Genomic DNA, 8,736 nt, shown 5'->3' with positions numbered 1-8,736 from the left:
TATCGAGCCCGTCTTTGCATGAAATTCCCTTGGTATCTCTGATTTTCTTGAAGAGATCTCTAGTCTTTCCCATTCTGTTGTTTTCCTCTATTTCTTTGCATTGATTGCTGAGGAAGGCTTTCTTATCTCTTCTTGCTATTCTTTGGAACTCTGCACTCAGATGTTTATATCTTTCCTTTTCTCCTTTGCTTTTCACTTCTCTTCTTTTCACAGCTATTTGTAAGGCCTCCCCAGACAGCCATTTTGCTTTTTTGCATTTCTTTACCATGGGGATGGTCTTGATCCCTGTCTCCTGTACAATGTCACGAACCTCATTCCATAGTTCATCAGGCACCCTATCTATCAGATCTAGGCCCTTCAATCTATTTCTCACTTCCACTGTATAATCATAAGGGATTTAATTTAGGTCATACCTGAATGGTCTAGTGGTTTTCCCTACTTTCTTCAATATATATATTTACAATTATTCTATCTTTTTCTTGGATCGATCCCTTGATTATTATGTAGTGTCCTTCTCTGTCTTTTGTAACAGCCTTTATTTTAAAGCCTATTTTGTCTGATATGAATATTGCTTCTCCAGCATTCTTTTGATTTCAGTTGTCAATGGAATACCTGTTTCCATCTCCATGAGGTCACTTTTTTAGTGACAAAATTTCATCTGCTTCACAAAACCACAGCTTACAGTGAATGTTCAAACAGTGAGACGTGGTACAAGGTATTATTGGGTGGGACTCAGATCACACGACACTGGGATCCCTGAGAAAGTTTAACAGCCTCACACAGAATCACACGTTAAAATCACCAGTTTAAGGACTTGTTCGTTCATTCCTTAGAACACCACTCACAGCATGTGTGTGAAGTATCCTGTGTGCATAAACTCAATCGTAGTTACTTTCTTCATGAGAACGACTCACCCTGGCAGAGACAGGGCCCTGGGCAGGCGCTTACAATGTGCCACAGCCATAAGCCAGACTGGCTCCGTGGTGGCTGATTCTGGCCCCTGTGCTTCTGACCTGGTTCTCAAATGTCAACCTTATCCTTCAGCTCCACACGAGAGCGCCTCCCGCCCTTGCTTTTTTTTTTCCTGTGAAAAACAGAGTCCAACTACAATTTCTGCATTGCAAACCCGAGAAATATCAAAGCACCATGGGAAAAAAACCTGCTGTATTAATTTATGGTAGCAATTCTTGAGATAAAATGCGGCACTAGAGTGATAGATTTTATGACTCTGCAGTAAAAGTTAACAGAGCCAACAATGGTTTTTTGTTTAATTCTCTTCCAACTCTACAGACATAATTCTGCCTTCACCTGCATCACACTTTCCCGTGGTTTTCACAGGGGACACACCTCCTCTTCTAAGAATCCCTGTACCTGCCAGGATGCACGGCCAGTGAAAGAGGAGGGTCCAGTACACGGTCCAGTGGGAGTGCACTGGACTGAAGTAGGCATCAGCTGGATGTGCTCGGTGAGGCCATTTTCTCCCCCTTCCTGCTTGACCACGGCAGCTGCCTGCTGTGAGGACACTCTGATTTTCTCATGGCAAGCCTGGCAGTTACCCCAGGCTTTCACCGTGGCCATAATGATGTTCTCTGTGGCCGTGAAAGGCAGCTCCTGCAGAGCGCACCGCTGGTTACATTGGGATATCCCACCAATCCTTCAGAAATGTTCTGCAACGTATTTAATACAGTATCTGCACTGAGAAGGGCTTCCCTCATAGCTCAGTTGGTAAAGAATCCACCTGCAATGCAGGAAACCCCGGTTTGATTCCTGGGTTGGGATGATCCCCTGGAGAAGGGATAGGCAACCCACTCCAGTATTCTTGGGGTTCTCTTGTGGCTCAGCTGGTAAAGAATCTGCCTGCAATGCGGGAGACCTGGGTTCGATCCCTGGGTTGGGAAGATCCCCTGGAGAAGAGACTGGCTACTCACTCCAGTACTCTTACCTGGAGAATCCCAGGGACAGAGAAGCCTGGTGGGCTGTAGTCCGTGGGGTCACAAAGAGTCGGACACGACTGAGCAACTTTCACTTTCTGCAGTGAGTAATGCCTCAGCCAAACAGATTCATCAGGGGGCACTGTCACCGAGTGTGCGTTCAAACTACTGCACGGATGCTGTCTGCAGGGGGTCCATGACAAGGGTCATCAGGCGACGGGCCAGGCTGCGGCACTGCTCTGAGCGTGGAGGGTTCTGCTGGTAGGTGTTGCACTTGAGCCGATCTGCTGTTTTTCAAAGGGTTCCTCCAACTCCTTGCGGTTTGCCAGGAGTCGTATGTCGGTACAAATCCTGTGCACGATGCCCCCAAGCGAGTCAGTACCGAGAGCACCTCAGCGTCTACTTTTCGTGAATAGGTCTGCCCTGTGATGATGAAAGCCCTCTTAAATCTTGCCTTTTCTGTCACCATCTTGTCAAGCTGCTCTCCCTTTTGATCATCTCCCTTGGAGAGCTGCAGGAAGCTGGCCTGGATGCCGGTGGCGCCCTTCGTGCCTTGGAAGCACAGCTCATCCCAGACACGCGTCAGGTTCTGGAGATCCATGCCCAGATCCTGAATCCAGAGACAGCAACATTTCCCAACTGTGGTCAGCTGGGCAGACTGGAAACATGTGAAACCTAAGGTGGGAAGGTCAGCTGACTTGGCAAAGTCAGCAAGCTGAGAGATCACCCTGGCAAGCTTTGGCAAAAGCAGGTCAAATGCATTTCTAAGAACAATCAGGTCTGTATTGTCTCCCACATAGCAGGAGGTGGCGCCAGGACAGATAATGCCAGCGGCTTTGGGGCAGCAGTGGCACATGTGTGCACGTGTGCCTTCACAGCGTGTGGAACGGCTTCTCCTCAGCTGCCATCTTGAAGTCGGGGCTGTCCAGGTTCGATTTCACCTCCTGGATTTGTTCCTCTGTGTTAGGCAAACTCAGTGTCTGCCTGGCCTCCACCAGCCACAACCAGAGCTGCTGCCAGGTCTGAAGTTTGTACCTGTTACTAAACACGAAGCACATCTCTGGGCTGGAATAACAGGAGGCAAGCAGCGAGCGGTAGCTGCCGTGCCTGCAAGCTGCCTCCCGCCCGCCACGGTCGCCCCTCTGCCGCCATCCCAAACTCTGCACCCCGCTGGAACTGCCTGCCCTTGCTTTTGACCTGATCAGTGAATTCCTTCCGACCAGTAACCTCTTCATGTCGACTGTTCGATGCTCCAAAGAGAATGCTTTTCCCTTTGTCTCCATGTATTGACTGTTTTTTCACACTATTCTGGCATTGGCTAAAATGTAACCTTCCTGAGAAATTGTGGGAAGGAATTCCTGCCTGGAAACCCAATGGGCAGTGTCTCCCTCTGTGGCCTCAGGAAGCTGCCACAGCTTCCGGTCATGTGTTCTGAAGGTCAGGGAGCAGACAGGAAGAAGAATCACAAGACTTTCTCCCCACACTGTTCTCCTGACAGACAGGGAGAAGAAGTGAAGTGAAAGTTGCTCAGTCGTGTCCGACTCTTTGCGACCCCATGGACTACAGCACACCAGGCTTCCCTGTCCTTCACTATCTCCCTCAGTTTGTTCAAACCCATGTCCATTAAGTTGCTGGTGCCATCCAAACATCTCATCCTCTGTCGCCCCCTCCTCTTACCGCCTTCAATCTTTCCCAGCATCAGGGTCTTTTTCAGTAAGTCAGCTCTTCACATCAGGTGGCCAAAGTATTGGAGCTTCATCTTCAGCATCAGTCCCTCCAATGAATATTCAGGACTGATTTCCTTTAGGATGGACTGGTTTGATCTTCTTGCAGTCCAAGGGACTCTCAAGAGTCTTCTCCAACACAGTTCAAAACCATCAATTCTTCAGCATTCAGCCTCCTTTATGGTCCAGCTCTCACATCCATACCTGACTACTGGAAAAACCATAGCGTTGACTAGATGGACCTTTGCTGGCAAAGTGATGTTTCTGCTTTTTAATATGCTGAGGTCTGTCATAGCTTTTCTTCCAGGAAGCAAGCATCTTCTAATTTCATGGCTGCAGTCACCGTCTACAGTGACTTTGGAGCCCAAGAAAATAAAGTCTGTCACTGTTTTCATTTTCTCCTCATCTATTTGCTGTGAATAATAGCAACCGCCCTATCCAACTTGCATAACCCTCAAAGCCACCCTATGAGGTGGCTCTATCATCTTCACTTTAGGGATGAGGAAATTGGGGCCCAGAGACGTCAAACAATTTGTCTAAGAATGCACAGCCATGGCACAAAAAAAGCAGAGCCAAGACTTGAACTAGTCCACCGGGCTCCGGAGCCTACATTTGTAACTACTGTGCAAAAGTGACTTTCAAAGAGCAGCCTGACGACGTGCCTGGGCAGGGAGCCAGTGGGACCGCCAGTCACCTCTCGTCTCCACCCACGAGTCTCACAATGTCCCACTGTAATTATTCCTGTCTACAGATGGAGAGACTGAGGCTGAGCATGGCTATGGACCTCACCCAGGGTTAAGGTAGAGGTCAGTGCTGGCGCCCCAGCTGAGCCCTCAGAGAGTCTGAACTACCTGCCTGTACCGTTCTTCCTCCAATTGCTGGGTGTTTTTATTGGATCGGCTCTATCGGAAGCACATAATGAAGTTGTCAAGAGAAGCAAGTTGCAAGGAGTTTATGACTTGCTTTTAAAATATAATTACACAGATGCAAGAAACAGAAGCCTTCATGCTTGTGTGGGAGCCCTGAGATCCTCGAGGAGCTAGTGCCTCCCTGTGAGTGGCACTGCTGGGGCGATGGAGACCAGGATGGGAGAGGCTCACAGACCCTCCGTGGGCGCCAGACTTAGTGCCTTGGTGGCCCTGCACTGGTCTAGGGATTTTGTCCCCAGTTTTGGGGGCCTGGGGACTCTTTCTGATATAGCATCACAATAACTGGCTCTAGACTCAGTTTGAGGTTAGCCCCAGCTTGTACTGAATCATGAACTGCGGGCACTGGGCGGGTAATCTGGTACTTCCATGTCCCAGCATTCATCTCCGTGAAAGGAAGGAGGATACACTGGGGAGGATTCAGTGAGGTTCTATATGTAAGGGGATCCCTGTAAATGCTCTGCACAGGGGATTTTCTCCTTCAGGCTCTTGGGGATGAATGTGCACTGACCAAGCTCCCGACAGGCTCAGCCGTGGACCAGAACTGCAGCTAACTGGTTGACTGTGGGAAACAGAGTTGCCATGGAAACGGCAACATGCAGGCCTGTGATCTTCCTGGCCTAGTGGCCACTGGGACCTCAGTTTCCTCACGTGTGTAGTGGGAAGGCTACAGGAGCAGCCACGTGGGAAATGACTTTCAGGGCTAAAGAGACAAACACAGTCTTCTTTTTCTTTCTCCTTGTTTGCCAGCCATCCCCCACCCCCCATTCCCATCCCATTGGCAGGGATACATGGGGAAGCCAAATAGGGTTGGCTCTAATGGTTAAAGTCATGGAGCTAGTGAAGCCCAGGGCCCCCGCCTCCTCTGCAGGGGACAGGATTACTGGGACAGCACTGAGACCCACTGATAAAATGCTTAGTCCTTGGCAGTCCCTTCAAGAGACCATTCCCTCTCACAAGCATACTGGCTAGATCAGCAGTTAAGCCCCCAGTTCAATCAAGGTTCCAGTCCCAGCTCTTCTCAAATTAGCTGGGTGCTGCTGGGCAAATGCTTTTTGCATCTCTGAGCTTCAGCTCCTTCCTCTTGAACGGAGAGCCACAGCCTCCACCACCTGCCCTCAGCTCAGACCTATGCTCCCCTACCCTTCCAACAGCATTGCCTACCACCATTCAGTGGGGCTTCCCTAGTAGTTCAGTTGGTAAAGCATCTGCCTGCAATGCAGAAGCCCCAGGTTCAATCCCTGGGTTGGGAAGATCTCCTAGAGAAGGAAATGGCAGCCCACTCCAGATTCTTGCTTGCAGAATTCCATGGAGAGAGGAGCCTGGTGGGCTACAGTCCATGGGGTCGCAAAGAGTCAGACACGACTGAGCAACTAACACACACAGACACACATACACACACACACATGATTCATTAGGTTGCTTTGCATATTCTAATAGACTTGGGATGCACTCAGATCTCTGTGACTGAGGCCAGGCCACACACTCATCTCACAGGAACCCTCCTCCTGAGCCCCTTACATTTCTAGACAGGGGAGGTGGCCCAGGCCACGCTCAAAGCAGACATCTACATCATCTGGAGAGTCAAGCTGGCAGGCACATTTGTGAAAACACACCTCTGGCCACAGTAAAAAAAAAAAAAAATTCTCCACACCTGTACCCCCAATATTTTATTGACTTTTAATAGAAGAATTGGAGAGAAAACATTTTCCATGTTCTTTGTTTTCCTGATTGAGCCTCTGAAATATTTTTCAGGTAGATACTTCTGGGAAAGAGTTTAGTTGAGTGATATAAATTACTACATTGAAATGTCATCTGAGCTTCCTGAAAGCAATTTTCCATGGTTTGTTCTTGCCTAGGTTTTATTAAAGTAACATTGGTGGGGGGTTTTCCACAAATGATAAAAAAAGGATGTACATTCATGATAAAGTATCTGGATAGCACAAAGAAGAAAGTGAAAACTACCCACAGTTCCCCTCAAAGACAAGCACTGCCAACAGGCTGATGTTAACTCTTTCCAGGAGTATCTATGTACGGGCACATATAGAGAAACATAAAAGAACTGGATACAGCAAAAGTGTTTTCATATATGGACATATGTTTCCTTTTATAAACTCCAGACTAAAATTGAATTTTAGTTTTCCAAAATATTTCATCTCATGTAAAACTCATTTTACTAAAATTTTATCAGTTTGATTAATAATATTTAGAATTTTCCAGAGACAACAAATTTTACATAATACATACTTTATCTAAACACAAACTGTTTTTTTTTTTTTTTTTAATACGGGCTCACACTGTATATTCTCGTGTGTAACTTGTTATTTTTTTTAAAAGCTTTTTACCATTTAAAAAATTAGGGCATAAATAACATATTAATGTACAGTTCTGGGGACTTCCCTGGTGGACCACTAAGACCAGATGCAGCCAAATAAATAAATAATAAAGTAAAAATAAAATATCTAGAAAATGTACAGTTGTACGAGATTTGATCAGCACATGTAGTCATGTAATTACCATTACAATCAAGACAAGGAATTTTGCCTGTCATTTGCTGGTCATTGGAGGTTGTTTACAATTTTCGTCTTACTGATTTGGCAATCTGAGGGAATGAAATGAATGAATGAAAGCAAGTGAAATCTGGGATTCTCATTTTCCTGCTGCTCTACCAAATGGGCTGGGCTTCTCCCTTCTCTGCTTGGAAAACTGCACGTCCTGAGACCCAGCCCAGATGTTCCCTCCGTGAAGCCCCTGTGATGCCAGATGGAGAGTTGGTTCCCCCTCTTCTGTGTTCCCAGGACACCCAGTCACGCACTCTACAGGACCGGCATTGTGATGGTCGGTTTCTCGCCCCCGCTCCAGGCTGTGAGCTGGGCGAAAGTTGAAGTCTTTGTCAGTCTCCTGTTCCCCACATCTAGGCCATGCCTGGTTCAAGTGCTCTGTAAATGTTCATGAAATGAGTGAACATTTCACCCTGTGGACAATTTCAGTATTGTGCTGATTTCTTAGGATGCAGGTACCTTCTGAGCATAGCTGCAATATGAATTAAGCTGATAACTTGGGGAGAGCTGGATCTTTACCTCTGTTCCAGACCCAGGATCAGGGGTGCAAATTCATATTTATATGGAGTCATTCAAATATTTATTGAATGAACAAATACATGAATGAAAGGTGTGGTCCTGGGTCTCTTAGCACCTGTTCTTGATAAGCTCACAACCGGGACTCAAGGAACCCACCCTGGAAGACTTCACACTTCCCCTCTCCCGCGCCCTTCCCCCCATGCAGCCTTTTCTTAACTGGGTACCCTGGTGGCTTAGACTTAGCCAAACAGTGGTCAGCATCACTTGGCAACAATGCCCAGACACTTCAGCTTGTGATCCAGGAGACAGACCTTGAGTGGTGAGCACCTGCTTTAATTTTTTTAAAGTACACTTATTAATATCTGTATCTGCAAGGTCTAGCACAGGACTTGGTGCATAGAAGGCATTTTTAAACGTTTGAGCAAGGATGACATATGGATATGAAAAGGATAACAATGTTTGAGAAAGATAAAAATGCCCGTCATTCGCTGAGTACTTCCCGAGTCAGGGTCCTGACTAGGTGGCTCCCTACAAATTCCGTTTCTTAGAACAGCCCTGGGATGGGTCTGTATCATTCATTCCCCCATCTTGCAGGTGGGCTCCCCCGTTGCTCAGGCCCACACTGCGGGGAGAAGCGTCTGCTGGAAGTTGAAGCTGCAGCGTCTGGCTCCAAAGTTTGCCTTCTCGGCGTAGCGCCCAGGACCGTCCACATCACACTGCCACCTCTGTCTCCCCGGGTGCTGCAGGTGAAGCTCGGTCTTGCGTTGAGACCGCGTCCGTCTCCGAGTCGTGTTTAAGGATGGGTTCCTGGGAGGCTCCGGAGGCCTGTCCGCAGGCTGCGAGCAGGTGACGCGCAGCGGGGCGCGCTCTACCGTCAGGTGTGTATGCAGCGGTGACCTTCGGGAACTGTCCGGCTCAGAACCTGACGCCAGTGGACGCTCGATGTCGACCTTTGGTGAAACCCCGCGACTGTCAGCGGAGATCTGGAGACAGCCCCAGGCGGAAGATGCTGCCCGGGACGCTGCACAGACCCGGGACCCGGGAGCCCAGAGTCTCGGCTCCGCAGCGGCGCACC

At 48.2% G+C, this 8,736-nt stretch overlaps 1 non-coding gene and 1 pseudogene across 1 annotated transcript; one reads left to right on the top strand and one right to left on the bottom strand.

Moving 5' to 3' along the window:
• Nucleotides 1-1,284: 1,284 nt before the first annotated feature.
• Nucleotides 1,285-3,166, bottom strand: LOC104987051 (annotated as a pseudogene).
• A 2,596-nt stretch (nucleotides 3,167-5,762) lies between these two features.
• Nucleotides 5,763-5,834, top strand: TRNAC-GCA. The gene has a single exon. It is a non-coding gene; the product is annotated as a tRNA-Cys (tRNA).
• Nucleotides 5,835-8,736: the final 2,902 nt, after the last annotated feature.

The sequence above is a fragment of the Bison bison genome, unplaced genomic scaffold, assembly GCF_000754665.1.
Source record: "Bison bison bison isolate TAMUID 2011002044 unplaced genomic scaffold, Bison_UMD1.0 scf7180017864080, whole genome shotgun sequence".
NCBI lineage: Eukaryota > Metazoa > Chordata > Mammalia > Artiodactyla > Bovidae > Bison > Bison bison.
This window is presented reverse-complemented; position numbering and strand designations above follow the sequence as displayed.